Source organism: Pagrus pagrus (assembly GCF_965226575.1).
Source record: "Pagrus pagrus genome assembly, contig: HAP1_SCAFFOLD_99, whole genome shotgun sequence".
NCBI classification, from domain to species: Eukaryota; Metazoa; Chordata; class Actinopteri; order Spariformes; family Sparidae; genus Pagrus; species Pagrus pagrus.
In genome coordinates this window covers 23,252-40,913 of record NW_028175364.1, presented here as the reverse complement: position 1 = coordinate 40,913, position 17,662 = coordinate 23,252, and the positions used below count along the sequence as shown (strand labels likewise).

The window sequence follows — 17,662 nt, the reverse complement described above, 5'->3', positions numbered from 1 at the left end:
ACATTCAAAACTTTAAACTGTAAACATTGGTCACTTGTCAGCTTCATCAGCTTATTCCTTTTCAAAAAGGACTTTTTAATTTTTTTTGTGCAACATTTGCAACAATATTGCTTTTTTTTAAACGTTATTTTACTATGCACTGACAAATCTAAACATGTACACACTTATCATCATATGGATGCAGTTAATGTGGGATCCTGACCCACCAAACATCCTGGAAAATGACAAAGTTACATTTTTCTCATACATAATCACCATCAGTAAACGGGACGCCGTCTGTCACTCGCAGGGAGGGAGGCTGTTTTATGGAGGAAAGATCACTGAAGTCTCGGTCAGTAGGGCTGACTTAGCAGTGATGTTTTTCACCGCGACAAACACTTGCCGAGTTAAAGTTTTTTGCCGGGGACAGACGCCGTTTTTCGGGCAGAAATGTGACGAAGAGTCGGTTGGACCGACAGGCTGACAGACACTTTTCCACATATAATTGCTGTATTTTTTTCCTCATAAGTTGCCAAAGACACGACCAGTTACCACGTTACTGTTGTTTGGTCCTGTAACATTGCTTTGTGGGACATTTCTCTATATTTTATTGAGTGTCGGACCTGTTTAGTTATCACACAGTGAACACCATCAGATCGACAACCCCCCGCTCCCCACCGTCGGCTTATCTGCTCACACTGGTTCGGTTCGCCAATACTGTGCCTCTGATACCTCCGTAGGAGCATCAGAGGCAGAGGGAAATTTCACCCCTCGCCGCATCTGAAACTTTCACACAGAGGCAGATGGGGAGAATTGGCGCAGGATCCCCGCATGCAAACAGCAGTGTGAATGGGGCTACTAATAATGACAGTGGAAAATGAAAATGAAATGAAAGTCCTGACCTGCCTCTCACGCCCCCCCGACACCTCACCGCGCCCCCCACCATTTGAGAAGTACTGACTAGGAGAGTCAGAAGGCTTATTTAAGTGGATATTGAAATCCCCAATAATTAGGATCTTATCTGAACTAGTTACAAGATCTGCAATAAATTCACCGAATTCTTCTAGGAACTGGGAATAAGGCCCTGGAGGTCTGTAGATTACCACCAGGGGAAAGCCTGTTACTACTTGATGGAGATGGTTTTAACACCAGGGCCTCAAAAGAAGTAAATTTAATTTCCTGGTTGGAGCTTAAACTGAAAATAGATAGATGTAGATTAGAGCAACGCCTCCTCCCTGTTTAGAGGCCCGAGCAACATGGGCATAGTTATAATCAGGAGGGGAGGCTTCATTTAATGGCAGAAAAGTATTAGATTTCAGCCATGTTTCACATAAGCCAATCATGTCCAGCTTATGATCAGTAATCAAATCATTAATCAGTAAGGCTTTGGTTGACAGTGATCTAATATTAATAAAGCCAAGGAATTGGAACAAGGTACCTTTTAGTAGTTAGATTTGGCTGCCTATGCAGGTAGGGATGACGGGATGCCGGGATGCCATTGTGATTAGCTTTGGTATTTTATTATGTGAGACTGTGTAAGGTGCTTGCTAAGACATTTCCCCACTGTCAGAGGTGGAGATCAAGATTAAATTATTGTGGTTTATAGGGGTGTCAACATCTACACGTGTAAACGGGTACGCGGATAATAAATCATAACCGTTTAGAAAAGTTTACGCGTCATTTTTCCTCCTCGTTTATTTCTCACCAATATATAGGCCTATAGTATTTTTAGGGGTGATAATGTTGCCTAAAAGCTTCAGATAAAAACATTAACTAACTATACAATTAAATGTTCCCACTAGTGCAGTTATCCGCATACACAATAGATGCATAGGGCACAATGTTCTGTGATATATAAAAAAAACCCGCGGCCACAGCTATTTGTGTTTTTCAGACCAGCGAGACCACTTAAAGGCAAGACAGCTGCTGTGTAGAATAGGCTGCGGAGGACTTGAGAAGAGCGCGGCGCTCATCTTCTCCATGCGCAAATGTCGTCCTGCTGAAAACAAAAACTGTTAGTTTTTTTCGATTGCTAAGATGCATTGGTCGAAACTGAAGCGACATGTTCAAAACTCTTAACACAGTCTGCAAAACAGAAATGCATGTGGGCTTAACTGTCTCACTGCGTTTGGCCTCATTAGAAAGCATATGTTGGAGCCTATTGATTCTTTGTATTAATTATTTGGAAAATGGTATATGGTAATGGTATAAAATAATGCTAATGATAAGGATGACTATTCAGGATGTATATTGTACATGAACTATTATTTATGATCGTTTTGCTGCTCAGGTCCCTCCTCCTAGTCAGGCCATCCTCCTCCTGTGATTAGGGAGAGAGGACAGCTGGTTTGTGCTTTTGTCTGTTTTTTGTGTTGAAGGAGTGAGGAGTGAAACAGTTTATCAACCACTAAATTACGTTTTTTATTTGCTCATTGTCTGAAGTCAACCCGGAGAATATTTCTGTTTATGTAAATAAATTCAAAACTTTTTGTTGAAACTGGAAACATCTCCGCGAGTGCTTATTATTAAGTGAGTCGTGGACCTCCTCCTCAGAAACTAGGGTTTTTTTTACCTTTTTTGAATGCAAGGAAGGAAAGTGGAAAGTCGGCGGATCACTCGCCGACAGATGAAGAAAGCAGCCGGCGGGCCGTGACTAAAATCAGCTGATCGACTCTATGAACGAATGCGCCGTTGCGCTACAAAGAAACAATCGAACACTATGGAAGGCAAAGTTGTGGATTGTGGATGTGGATTGCAATAAAACGGGGACGTTGGAATGATGTTTAAGAATGAACTTAACGGAAATTAAAGGAATTTGTGTGGTTATTTGTGATGATGTCTGACACACCTGAGACCGCAACTGAGTCTGAGGACATGTTGAAATCGCGCATTGCTTCGCGCAGAGGCAGATTGGGAGCATGCACGAGGAGGACAAATGAAATAAAGGCTTTGATGACTGACGTTGGAAATGTTGATAAAGTCAATGACACATTTGAAGCGTTTAAAGGAGCTGTGGATGAATTTAAAAATGCTCACAAATCTGTGCAAGAGCTCTTATCAGAGGAGGAAAAGGAAAATGATTATTATGACTGGTATGAACCCAGAATAACTAACCTGAATTACTTCATGAAAGATGTTGAAACATGGAAAAGAGAAATTGCACAATCAAAAGTTGGACCACTGGACAGCATATCAAATGTGTCACACAAATCAAAGTCTTCCACTTCCACTGGATCATCAACCTCCAGATCTTCCTCAGTCTCCTCAGAGTTAAAAAAGGCCAAAGCGGAACAAGCTGCTGTGATGGCTCGAGCTGCTGCATTGAAAGAAAAACACACTTTGCAACTGGAGGAAACAAAACTGAAATCAAAGATGGAGCAAATGGAGCTGGAAGCAGACCTCGCAGCATCAACTGCTAAAATAAAAATCCTTCAAAGTGATGAGGTGGATCAGGAAGCTCTGGGTGATGGCATGAAGGAGTATTATGACTCTCACCATGAACCAGAAACAATGGAGAGCAATGTAGAATTTGCACAGTTAGGTGCAATACCCAAAACTCCACTTCACCAAACCATCTTAAGTCTCCACAGACCTCCACCTACAAGGGGTACCAACACACCAGAAAATAAACCTCAAAACAAGAATTTAACTGAAAAACATAAAAACGAAACTGCAAATCATAATCACACCATAACTAATGCTGCTCATGATAACTTGGATGTGGTTATTCAAAGACAAAGACAAATGACTTAGCAGAACTCATTGTCTCACAGCAAAACCTGTCTGTTACCTGCAAGAGAGATTTCTGTGTTTGATGGTAACCCATTGGCATATCAGTCTTTTATCCATGCATTTGAACACTTGGATTGAAGACAAGACTAAAAATAATCAGGACAGACTCTACTATCTTGAGCAGTTTATCTCTGGTTTACCAAGAGACTTGCACATGGATGGGAGCAGGGGCTATAGTGAAGCAAGACACCTCTTAAAAGAGCACTTTGGGAATGAAATGAAAGTTTCTGGAGCTTACCTGGAAAAAGCCTTGAACTGGACAGCGATTAAAGCCGAGGATGGGAAAACGCTGCATGCATATGCAATGTATTTGAGAGCATGTTGTAATGTAATGCAAGATTTACAGTATTTAGAGGAACTCGAGATCCCATCAAACCTAAGGCGAATAGCATCCAAACTACCCTACAAACTCCGGGAAAGGTGGCGAACCACAGCCTATGAGACACAACAGAGAACTGGCAGGAGAATCAGATTTCAGCACCTTGTGGATTTTGTGGAAAAACATTCTAAGATGCTTTTGGATCCGTTGTTCGGGACATTCAAGACCAAATGACAACAAAAAAGTCTATCCCAAGAAGTAAAAATGAACCAAAATTAATAAGAGGCAAAAACAGCAGCTTCGCTACTTCAGTAGCAGTGAATACAGAGAAAGCAGGATGCGCTGTAAAACGCACTCTGATCGACCGCCCACAATTCAAAACACAGTCACATGACAACAAGGTTGAATTCTTAAGAAGCCATGGATACTGCTTTGGTTGCCTACTAAAAGGTCATCTAAGCAAAAAAGAAGATTAATGTGTCAAGTTTGTCAAATGAAACATCCTACTGTACTTCATATTCAAAGTGCAAAAGGCCCAAAACAGGAAAATCAACCAAAAGCCACTGCTGAGACAGAAGATAACCCCATAAGCAGTGCTCGTTTCAGCAGGTGATGGAACTGGGGCCGGGAGAGACTGTGCACTTGCGATTGTTCCAGTCAGAGTTAAGGTGGCAAAAGGGAGCAGGTATATTCAGACCTATGCCTTCCTCGATCCAGGCAGCACAGCAACATTTTGCACAGAAAATCTAATGAACCTGTTGAATGCGAAAGGACGCAAAACAGAGATACTTTTGCGAACAATGGGACAGGAAAACCCTGCAGGGACCTATGAGGTCAGAGGACTGGAGGTGGGAGACTTGGAGGGCTGCACATATCTGGACCTGCCGAAAGTTTACACGCAGAACAAAATCCCTGTCTCAAAGGAAAACATAATCACAGAAGCTGATTTGGAGAGGTGGCCTTATCTCAGTTAAAGGAAATTGAGGCAGACATTGAACTCCTCATTGGGACTGATGTTCCTCGAGCAATGGAGCCATGGAAAATAATAAACAGTCATGATAATGGACCATATGCAGTCCAAAGCTTACTGGGATGGGTGGTAACTGGACCACTCAGTGTTAATAGTCCTGCAGAACATGCTGGGCCCATTGCAGTGTCAAGTAACAAAATCTCTGTTGTTGAGTTGAAGGATCTACCCATCAGACAATATAACCAGGATTTCTCTGAGAACATGTATGAGGAGAAAATTGAGATGTCAGTTGAGGATAAACGTTTTATGGAGATTGCTTCCAGCTCAGCAGTCCTTAAAGATGGCCACTGTCATTTACCACTGCCTGTCCGGGATAAAGACAAGGTCATGCCTGATAACTATGATATGGTAAAGGAACGCACACTGCACCTTATGAAAAAATTTAAGAAGGATAAGATGTATGCCGAGGAATACACGTCCTTCATGGAGGACATTCTCAAAAAGGGTTATGCAGAGAAGGTTCCACCTCAGCAGCTTCGCAGAGGGGATGGACGGGTCTGGTATATCCCATATCATGGCGTCTACTGCAAGCCAAAACTCAAACTGAGGGTGGTGTTTGACTGTACATCCTCATTTCAAGGAACGTCTCTGAATAAGGAGCCCCTCCAAGGTCCAGACTTAACAAACACCCGCATCGGGGTGCTATTAAGGTTTCGCCAAAAACAAATTGCAGTTATGGCAGACATTGAGGCAATGTTTTATCAAGTACATGTTGATGAAAAGGACAGAGACTTTTCTTTTGTGGTGGCCAGAGGGTGATATCAGCAAACCGCTTGATGTTTACATGATGAAAGTTCACCTCTTTGGCGCTGTATCATCCCCGAGCATTGCTAATTTTGCCCTGGGTCAATCTGCTGATGACAACCAGAAGCATTACTCTGATGAAGTTATGAAAACCATCAAAACTAACTTTTATGTGGACGATTGCCTCCGATCTGTGGCAACAGCAGACCGAGCTATAAAGCTTGTCAAAGATCTCACTAAAGCCTGCGATCAGGGAGGTTTCACATTGACAAAATGGGTCAGCAATAACTGTTAGGTTTTAGCAAGCATTCCTGAGCATCACAGAGCAAAGGCAGTCAAGGAATTGGACCTGGATAAAGAAAAGCTGAAAGAACAAATCACAGTCGAGCCTGCACTTGGAATCCACTGGAACACCCACAGTGACACCTTCAGCTTTAAAGTAACTGTCAACAGCCGGCCTGCAACCAGAAGAGGTATACTCTCCACAGTAAGTCCAGTTTATGACCCATTAGGTTTTCTCTCTCCTTTCATCCTGAAAGCCAAACAACTACTACAAGAGCTCTGCAAATCCAGGTACGGATGGGATCAAGTTATTCCACAGGAATCTGCAATGCCCTGGCAGAGATGGATCGGGGAATTAATTCAGTTACATGCGTTTCACTCACAGATTCAACTTTCTGGACAGATAGTACATCTGTATTGAAGTATATTCAGAATCAAACAAAGAGATTTCATACATTTGTATCCAACAGAGTTGCAATGATCCATGATCTCTGTCACACAAGCCAGTGGAGATACATAAATTCAAGAGACAATCCAGCTGACGAAGCATCACAAGGATTGCACGTGGAATCTTAAGATCAAGATGGCTGAGAGGTCCTGAATACCTGGTCAGAGAAAAAAAGACATGGCCAAAGATCACACAAGGTCTAGGAGAGATATCAGCAAATGACCCTGAGGTGAAAAAGGAGGTCACAGTTAACAGTGTGGAAAAGGAGATCACAGTTAACTGTGAGGATTGAAAACCAACATCCGATATGCACATTAATCAAGTATCACTCATCATGGAACCGACTTCAGAGGTCTGTAGCCTGGATATTGAAGGTGAAAAAACTACTTAAACTGCTAAGTCAGCTAAGAAGGAGTCAGACACACGTATCTTCAGAGAGGAACAAAAAACTGAAAGATGAGCACGGAACGCAAAACCTATCAGTGAAGGATATGCAAGAGGCAGAGAGGGCTATCATTCGTTTTGAGGAAAGACGCTACTTCAGCCATGAATTTACTTACCTGGAACATGGCAAACCCGTCCTTTCAAGAAGCACCATCCGCAAACTGGATCCAATTCTTGATAATGGCATCTTGAGAGTAGGAGGTAGAATAAACAAAAGTGCAATGCCAGTGCACCAGAAAAATCCAATTATTCTCCCTAAAGGTTCTCACATATCTAGCCTCATCCTACAACATATCCATCATCAAGTTGGGCACTCAGGAAGAAGCCATATGCTTTCCAGGCTAGGTCAAAGGTTTTGGCTCCCTCATGCAAACTCCTTAGCCAGGAAAATCATCAGAAACTGTGTATTTTGCAGACGCATGCAGGCAAGACCTGGAGAACAGAAAATGGCAGATCTTCCTGAGGATCGTTTGTATCCAGACCTTCCTCCTTTTAGTCACGTTGGCATTGACTACTTTGGTCCCATTGAAGTGAAGAGGGGCCGCGCTCAGGTGAAACGGTGGGGGGTCATCTTCACCTGCCTGGTGAGTCGAGCTATCCACCTGGAGATGGCAAACTTCCTAACCACAGACTCACGCATAAATGCTATACGCAGATTCATCTGCAGGAGAGGAGCAGTTGTAAGTATCAGGACGGACTGTGGGACAAACTTTGTCGGGGCCCAAAGGGAACTACAAGAAGCTTTGAAAGAGCTGAATCATCAGAAGATTCAAAACACCCTTTTAACAGAGGGAGTAAAATGGACTTTTAACCCTCCTTTGGGAGCCCACCACGGCGGAGTCTGGGAAAGACTGATCAGACTAGTCAAAAAGATCCTCACATCTGTTCTAAAACAACAAACGCTGGACGATGAAACTCTATCAACAGCACTGTGTGAGGTAGAAGCCATCCTGAATGACCGACCGATAACTACAGTGTCAAGTGAACCCAATGATTTGGAACCACTAACCCCAAACCATTTGCTCCAACTGAAAGCGAAAACAACTATGCCACCAGGAGTCTTTGAAAAAAAAGATCATTATTCAAGGAAGAGGTGGAGACAAGCACAGTACCTTGCAGATCTCTTCTGGAGGCGGTGGACAAAAGAGTATCTTCCGCTCATGCAAGAAAGAAGCAAGTGGAAGAGCATAAAAAGGAACTTGAGTCCTGGAGATCTGGTCATCATTGTTGATAACACAGCACCAAGGAACTCATGGATTATGGGCCGTGTTGTAAAGACATTTCCAGATGCCAAGGGCTTTGTGAGAAGTGTTTTGGTTAAAACCAAAAGCAGTGCGATTCAACGGCCAATAGATAAGCTCTGTCTTCTAATGGAGGCAGCAGGATAAATGGAGAGAGGCCGTGATTTTCCAGCCTTCACTATGGACTGTTTCAGATATTCTGACACGATTATGAACTTTGAGAAGACAGATAGTCATCATCAAGTAACTGAATGGACTTTGAATTTAAAGAGCATAATTAATTTCCCTTGTGTAATTGTTCTATTTTGGTTCCTTTTGAATCTTATTTATGTAATTGTTTTGCTAAAGCCAACAATTAGGGGCCGGGATGTTGGAGCCTATTGATTCTTTGTATTAATTATTTGGAAAATGGTATATGGTAATGGTATAAAATAATGCTAATGATAAGGATGACTCAGGATATATATATTATATTTGACCTTTTTTGAATGCAAGAGTAGCCATAACAGCATATACAAAAGGAGTGGCTTCTGATTCTTTTTCCTGTGCAAGTATGGATCAAAGAGCAGCGGGCGAAGTTGGTAGAGAGAGAAGAGCAGCCAGGAGAGGAAGGAGTTTAGTTTTATCTCTTACTTTATTTTTTATTCTACCCCTGGAATTCTGAGATTCTGCATTATTCTGTTTACGTAATCTTTATTTTTTGTATGGTCCTGAAGTACTTATGCAAAAGCACAAATGTTCTTGAATAAATCTCTGCATTCCTGATTCAGTGTTGTTGCAATATATTACAGCATATACTATAATTTAGAACCATTAAAGTGCAAAAGATCCTATATAAAATACTGATTTACCTGACAAAAATCATTCAAACTTGAAATATAAGATGTATTTGACGTAATGTTCTTTGTTGTTAGTATTTTGTCGTTCCGTTTGTTAAGAGTGATTGTGTATGTTTCCAAAGTGAGACAATGTGCTAATGAGCTTCTCTTGAGACAAGTATGAAGTGTTTTGTTGGTGAGACACACTTTTGGGCATGAGATTAACTGTTGAGCTGAGCTGCAAATGGAAATGCAGACTGTGTTAAGAGTTTTGAACATGTCGCTTCAGTTTCAACCAATGCTTCTTAGCAATCGAAAAAAACTGTAATGGCTTGTTATTTTAGCCTTTATTGTTACGTGTTGTTGTATACATTATATTGTTGGTTGGTGTTCTGTGTCGGCTTTTTACGACCTGATCACATATCCTCGCGTCTAAAGAGGAGGAAAAAAACACAGTTTTAGTGAATAATTGTGAGATTCCCCCTCTACTTTTTTAGCTTTGTGGATATAAAGGTGAAGTTTTTTCCTCTCACTTCAGCATACTTTGGCTTCTTTTTTAGTTTCTTTCTATCGCCAATTCCAGATTACTTTTACTATGAGACGTATTAAAATTCAGAGGCAGCTTCCGTTGTGAGAGAGGGATGCAGTTTGAACTATAAGTTTAAAAACAAATTGTACAACTGTGAGAAATAGTTAAAACAATGATTAAAGAAGAAGGTTAAACCTTTTTCAGCTTTCACTCACGTTTTCTTTTCTGTCAAAATGATAGATTTTATTTTCAACTCATTTTACTTTCTGTCATAAGTAGGCCTAAGCCTTAAAATGTTAAATGAAGCTCTGTGATTTATCTGTTATGTTGGCTTTAATTTAGTACCTATTTGAAATAGGTCTACAAGAATCAAATCAAATCAAATTTTATTTGTATAGCCCAAATTCACAAATCACAGTTTGCCTCAGAGGGCTTTACAATCTGTACAGAGACGACACCCTCTGTCCTTCGACCCTCGATTCGAGTGAGGAAAAACTTGCCCCAAAAAAGCCCTTTTAACAGGGTTAAGAATAACAGAATAACGTTGAATAAACGTTTTTGTCTGATAACTACTGGAATGGCTTTGATTTAATGGGATTAGGAGGCGGTTGAATGGAGGCAACTGCGATAGAAAGAGATCATAAATCTCAGACGTGTAACCGGGTACACGTCGGTTAGAAGCCCCGTGTACACGTGTAGAAAAAATTGTAAATGTTGACACCCCTAGTGGTTTACATATTTGGAGCATGATTCAATGAGAGAGTGGCGAGGGAAGGTGACAGTCTCAATGTTGCAAACTAGGGTATCAGTCTGGTACTCTGCACTATGTCCCTGACTAACCATGTTAACTAGACTCCACACCAGCATTGACTGTATCGCTAGCAGGCTCTCTAGTCACCTGTGACCTGCCGAATGCTACATCCCTGATGTCAAACCTGCATCAAACACCTGTCTATATTGCTAGACAAAGCAGCAGCGCCGACTCCAGTAGGATGAAGGCCATCTGCTCTCAGACCACACAGACCACACAACCAGTGGCTTGCTCCTGTACCTTCCACGCCGCGACCGAGCAGGGACAAATTCCACAGCAGCTGCCGACCTGCTATCAGGCCTGGGGCTAACACTATCTGCAGTGCCCGTGTTTCTAACTGAGAGAAGCTGTTCTAGCTCACGGACACGTCTCTCTAATAGAGACACCCTATCTGCAACTGCAGAACAGTCAGCACAAGCCATCGTAACACTTGTTTGTCGAGGCTGTGTCGACTGCGGTGAAAGGCAAAAAGCAGTGAGCTAGGCTAAGCCTAGGAAGCTAACCGGGCAGTAACAGACTACCCAGTAACAGAAAAGCGGTTCGACAAAGTACGTACAAGTTATAAAGTCTAACGTTAGCTGCAGTACAAAACCAGTTTGACTATGAAATACTCAGAAATCGAAGAAAAACAGCCAAGATGGATAGAGAAAGAGAGAGACACAGTAAACAACAGCTTTCGATCTCACAGAAGTCCCGGTATGCGTCACAGGCAGCGTAAATATACTACTCTTACTCAGGAATTTCTCAGATTAGAGGTTGGGAAGAGCTAAGAGTGAAATGTAAACAGGAAGAAGACCTGGAGTGTAATTTTGAAGAAGGGGATCATTGTGTACTAGTAGTCAGTGTTTTTCTTTTAACTCTAGACATAAAATTACACAATACAATCTTATTCATAGAACATACTATACCCCTGACAGACTACATAAAATGTCTATAGTCAAAGTGCTTAATGATATTACAGGACTAACCATCCCCGCAGAGCTAAGAGTAATTCTCCTGGGTGACACATCTATGTTGAAAGTCAATAAAAACCAACTCAAATTTATTAGAATTGCCCTTATTACAGCCAACAAATGTATAGCTATGCATTGGAAAGATGTATTAGCATCATGCATACCAGGTGAAAAGACTATGTATAATTTGAAGGGTAAACCTGGAGAGTTCCAAAAGATCTGGGGTGGTTTTCTACCATATGTGGACACGGAGTCCACAATACAGTAATCCTCTTATATTTAAACAATGTCATGTGATTGTTAAACATGCTTATTCATCATTTGGTGCTGTTTCTAGCTTTATTTTTATTTGTCTTAATTTTTTTTTCTACCTCTCCCTGCCATTTAATCCCTCTCTGCAACAGTTGTGTTTTAGGCTATATATGTTTGTTTGTTTGTTTCTTTCTTTCTTTCTTTTATGATATACTGAAGGCTTGTATTTATTCTTACTAATCTGACTTGGTACACACTCTGTAGGAATGTATGGTCGGACCTGTGGGGATGGGCTGATCTGGTACCTATTTGTCATATTGTTGTACATTGCCCTTTCATTTCAGCTCTAGGGTTGTTAAAAAATCTAATAAAGATATTGTTGAAGAAAAAATTTAACAATGTATATAACTATAAAGCAGTATAGTAACTGAAACTCTTACCACCATGTTTTCCCTCTCCACTTGAATGCAAACAAAAATGTAGAGCATGAGGGGTGGTAAGAGCTTCTTCCCCTCTGGGCTTCGTCATCATCAATCAAATCTCCACTGCATTCAACTACAAAGTATCCTTTGCAGAATGAAACTCGGGTGAATAAACCACGTCCTGTAAGAAAAAAATTAAGGACAAAAAAACAAATTATGTCCACTACAATTGTTTTTTGATCTGTAGCTAAATGTATAAAAACACACACTGTAGATAAAGAACGAGAATTTATGAAAAAGTGGTAGTGGTGTGCTCATGCCCTGTCTTTATACTGTCAAACTAAATAAAATGCTGGAGCTCTTAAAGAATAGGGTCAACATGAGAAAAAAAAGCAATGGAGCAGGACAAAAATACTTGAGTTGGATTTAAATGCCTCTGTTCAAAACATGGCTACTTATGGAACGATAAAACACTGCCCTGTTTCAACCTAAAAGGCATTCATCAGGGTACAAAATGGTGAACAGAGGGCAAAAATGTTTATAACCTTGGTAAGGGGGGCCACCTAATCCTGACTGAGTGAATACCAGAGGTGGGAATTGTGGAGTCATCACATCATCTCCATGCCCTGTATTTGTTCTTTTCATGCACTAAACCAGCTGAGTCCAATCAGCACAGCTCTTCAGCCAGGAAGGTGAGCTAATTAGTGAATGCACCTGGTTCAGTGACTGAGCAGAACAAATACATGGCATGGAGATGACTTGATGACTCCACAATTCCCACCTCTGGTGAATACAGGAGGCTGACATCAGGACATCCCAATACAAGTCACGTTTAAGACGACACGCCTCCCCCACATGTTCTTCCTGTACAGTACATCCTACACTTATAAGAAATACCCAAACATTAAATTGCATCCATTATTATATCCATCACAAGAACACATTCCTGTACCTTGCCATGTTTTGAATAAAGGATTTTAAATCCATTTTTATCATTTTTATCTTCCACTTCCTGCTTTTTCCCTTTTCAACATTTAAGTTCACTTCATGGCTGCATGATTGAGATGTGCTGCCAACTGCCAGCTATTAAGGTGACCCTGCTGGTATACGGTTCAGCCACGCAGCTGCTGCTGAGGTGATACATGCAGGCAGTGCATCACCTCAGCAGAGGGAGGAGGACAGGATGAATGGCTGTTACTGTATGACGTCTGTATTCTGTATCCTTTCTAAACTTTACTCAATATTACGATTTCAAGAATATGTATTTATTTTACCGACATTTTGACTAATTTCTAGTGATATATTAGTTTATATAGTGGTTTTTCCTGCTGTTAGCTTTACTGTTGCTGCTCTAGAAACAACATAATGTAACATAAAAATTAATAAAAAATTATCATCATCTGTTTCTGAATCTATTCTTGGAAAAAGAAAATAGTAAGCAAAAGAACTGATAAGGAGTATATGTACTGATAAGAAATGTATCACCACTTGTCCATCTATACATCTAGATAGACAGCCAGATAAACAATAACACATTTAACACTAACAACAATAACATTTATTCTCAGCAACAGGCTGCTCCTCCCTAAGTGCAAAACAAACAGACTCAAAGACTCCTTTGTCCCACGAGCCATCAAACTCTATAACTCTGCACTTGGTGGGAGGGGGAGGAGTAGCAGGAGAGTGGGGAAGGTGCATTCAACATGACCTGAACACCTAGATCTGTAGTGCTGTAAATGTGCAGTAACTACAATAACTGTACAATATCTCTGTGCAATAACAACAATAACTGTGCAATATCTACTGTGCAATGTACCATTTTTCTTATATTATTATATTTATTATATTTTTGTATTTATATATTTATACTTGCACTGTACCTGTCCTACACACAACTGTGCTCTTTTTGTGCTTTTACTTCTACTTTTTGTCTATTTGAACTCTGTGTGCTTTTCTTTTCTTTTTACTTTTTTACTGTACTGTCGGTCTTTGTGATGCTGCTGGAACCTCAATTTCCCTGAGGGAACCTTCCCAAGGGATAAATAAAGTACAATCTAATCTAATCTAATCTAACACCATCTTACCTTTCACTGCATTGATGTACTTCACCTCCAATCTCCATGTTTTGTCAGTCTTTAAAACAACATGGTGACAGGCATCTTTAAGAAGACTGATCCTTGGTGGCATTTCAAACTGCAAAGAAATTAATAAAAAATGAGATAGCTTAGGCATCACTTCTAGTTAAATTAGATTACAGGGTTTTAAACAATATGTTACCTGAGTAACATATGGACTCTTCCCCTTAGCAAACTGAGAAACAGGAAGTGCAAACATTCAGTTTTTACCATCTCTCTCCACCTGCCACTTTTGAAGCATTTAAACTGATGACGAGACTCAAACAACAGAGTACTTGGTCTTCTGTTCTTTTTATTGTGCTATGCCAACTCAATTTCTGTTAAATCCAGCCTAAACTTAGTTGTGAAATATTGAGTTTATTGTGTAATGAAATCAATCAGTACAGTCGAGTCTAGATCAGGGTAAACCTTTTCAGACGCACCTTCCAACAATCGCCCAGTAGTCTATCTTAATTAATCCAAAGCAATTTATTGCGATCCCAAACGAACTCCATAAATCAGGATGCACAATTCCAAACGATCAACCAATGGATAATCAACAAATGAAACGAAACTGAAAGTAAACTGATGGTATTCGGTGGTTAAAAAACTGTATGATCACCCCGTCCATGTCCAAGGGAAATCACTTCCTGCTTTCCCGTTTAAACACACCTGACAATTAATCATCAAGCCACAGATGATACCATAAGCAAACCATAGGGGGAACAATCATTTCAACTAACCAAGGCATAACACTGTTTCATGAAAATATGTAGCCTACAATAATATAATAATTCTAAACATAAAAATAAAACGCATAAATACCAGTATTCAAACAGAAACATTTCATATATGAGCAATATGGCTCCAACAGTAGGTTCCCTAAATCCTTCATTTAACATATTGCTCGTTTATTATTTTCTTCTATGATATAAAGATATATATTCTCTGAATTTAATTTCCACTGGCATGATTTAGGTTACACGTCCACTACGTTTTTAAGTAATATTCCAAGCAAAACCTGGCTTGCTACACTGCTTAATAACTATAACCAACCAACATTAAAATCGTTCGAAATTAACTGCGCCTTGTCTGAAAAGCATGGCTCTAAAAACTCTGCCTGCTTCAACATGGTTGGATTATCGTCGCCCACATAAGCATGACTTCAGGTTAAATTTGGATTGAGTCAAGTGCATTGTGCTGCGAAACCAATCACCCATCCCCCCACACCAGGTGTGATGGACTCGATGAATATGGCCGCTATACTCCTACCCTGGCACAGATAAAAAAGAAAAATAAATAAGATAACTGACACCCGAACATGCAAATGACCTTAATTTTAACGAGTCAGTCCACCATGGTACCCGAAAACTCTGATAACTGTCTTAATTAGCTGACTGTTAACTCTAGCAAGTGCTAATTAGTGATACACCTGTGTTCGGCTAGCGACCCTTAAACAAGAAAGCCGACAGTTTTAGTAAATAAATAAATGGCTACACAACGCATCAAACTGTCATGGCATTACGCTACTGTATATCTCAAGAAAATACTGAATACTTACTGAACACGCAGCTTGTTTACCCTGTTTCATCGACTTCAGCGGTGGCACGGAGCTGTTGCTGTGGCTCGGAGTTGTTACGCTGGCGGTTGTATGACAGCCAACTTCCGGTCAGATTTCACATTAAAAGCATACCGGCGGAAGTCACAATGTAATGGCGATTTAACGAAGGAAAGGTAACGTGCTACTCAGCAAATTAAATGAATATTATTTTTGTATTCAAAGAAACTTCTTCCAGTTGACCCGCATGCCTTTGGGTGAACACTATTGAGATTTAATGAGCTTTCTTCAACAGTGGTTTTCTCTTTGCCACTCTACAATAAAGCTTTGACTGATGAAGAACCCAGGCAACAGTTGTTGTATACCGAATTTTCAGCTTTCCCCCATTACTGAAAATGTTTCTTTTTTTGTATATTTTTTATATATAAGAGGAAAACATCCAACATATTTATGTGCATAAGCGTGAGTTGAAACAAACAAAAGATCAAAAAACAAAATACAAAGGATTCATTTTACCACATTCTCTCAGACAAAGTACATGCAAAGTACATACAGTATTACCTGATCCTTGATACTATCAATTAACAAGTATACATTAGGACAGACCTGGAATGTTAATGCTCAAGGAGAATTATAGTTGAATCTTAGCTTTATCATCTGTCTTTCTTATTAATTAACCTGATCAGGGCACAAGATGAAGAGTAACAATCCACAAAATTAAGCGTGTTTGGTGACTGAACTGTATCTTGTATTTATCCACTGTACAATAACACAATGCCATATACAGTCCTCTATATTTATTTTCATTTTCTTCTTATCTCTGCTTTCTATTTTTAACCAAGAATTTATTGTTTATTGTTTATTTTTAGCTAAGAGTTTATTGTTCATTTTTTTTTCTTATTTTTATATGTATATATATATTTATACACCCGTTTGCGAGTAGTTGTTGTTGTTGTTTGCAAACTGCCTTGTGTGCTGCTTCCTTACTTTGTAAGCAGCTGGAAATTCAATTTTCCTGAGGAAGTCATCTCAAAGGGATCAATAAAGTCAAGTCTTTTTTCATCTATCCTTAATGTTTCCTATATATCATTATCATGATCATGACATCTTTTGACTTCCAGGGGAGCTATTTTGCCCTCAATACTGTCTTGAAGGACAGCAAAGTCCTCCTCACTCATGGTGCTGTAAGTTCCTTCAGTTACTGTAGACTTTTATCCAATCACACCTCACCTCACATCAGTGAGGTAAATTTTCTGTGTTTTCGGTTTGAATCCATGCCCTTTGAGTTCAGCCACAAACCTTGGTGAACATTTTTTTCAAGTTCATGTCTTTTATTTTAATTACACATTAATTCCAAGAGATAAATCTTTAAAAAGTGTGTAGTCTTACTCTCAAACTCTTCCATAATTCTTCAGAAAGAGTAAATCCACATTTGGGATTTTTGAGTTGGCCATGAACCGCAAAAACTGAATGATGTGCATTGCACGCTGTTTAGCGTTCTCCAGCATTTTCTTTGTGGGGTTGGCACCTGCAACGTGGCCTTGATAATCTCTGACCAATTTTTCTGAAGAGAAAGAATCCAGAAGCAAAATAATATCAGATAGTAATTAACATCTAACTCTGACATCTACACGACTGTGCAATGGAAATATATTGAAATATGGTATATTTACCATAAGCAGGGGTTTGTTATGGCGAATATGTCTTTAGGCGTTTGTCCTTAACAGCCTGGAATAAAATAAAAGGAAAGAGGCATCCAAACTAGCGTCACAGGAAAAAGCCATTTATAATTTAGCAGTAAAATCAGACAAATACATAGTCAGCTATATTCCTGACGACCCCCCTACAACTCTTCACATCTGCTAAAATAAAAAGGTCAAAAAAGTTCCTATAGGTTTGTTGTTTTTGTCAACACCATCATTTTCT

The 17,662-nt window shown here is 40.0% G+C and overlaps 1 long non-coding RNA gene across 4 annotated transcripts in view; it reads right to left on the bottom strand.

Moving 5' to 3' along the window:
• The window catches only part of LOC311253973, a 39,011-nt gene extending 23,219 nt beyond the window's left edge, over positions 1–15,792 (bottom strand). For 3 of the 4 annotated variants that reach the window (XR_014622112.1, XR_014622113.1, XR_014622114.1), the window contains exons 1-3: positions 15,740–15,792; positions 14,149–14,257; positions 12,083–12,245 (exon numbers count right to left, since the gene is read on the bottom strand). This is a non-coding gene — a long non-coding RNA (uncharacterized lncRNA). The remainder of the gene's footprint in view (positions 1–12,082; positions 12,246–14,148; positions 14,258–15,739) is intronic. The other variant, XR_014622115.1, reaches the window with a different exon arrangement.
• Between the last annotated feature and the right edge of the window lie 1,870 nt (positions 15,793–17,662).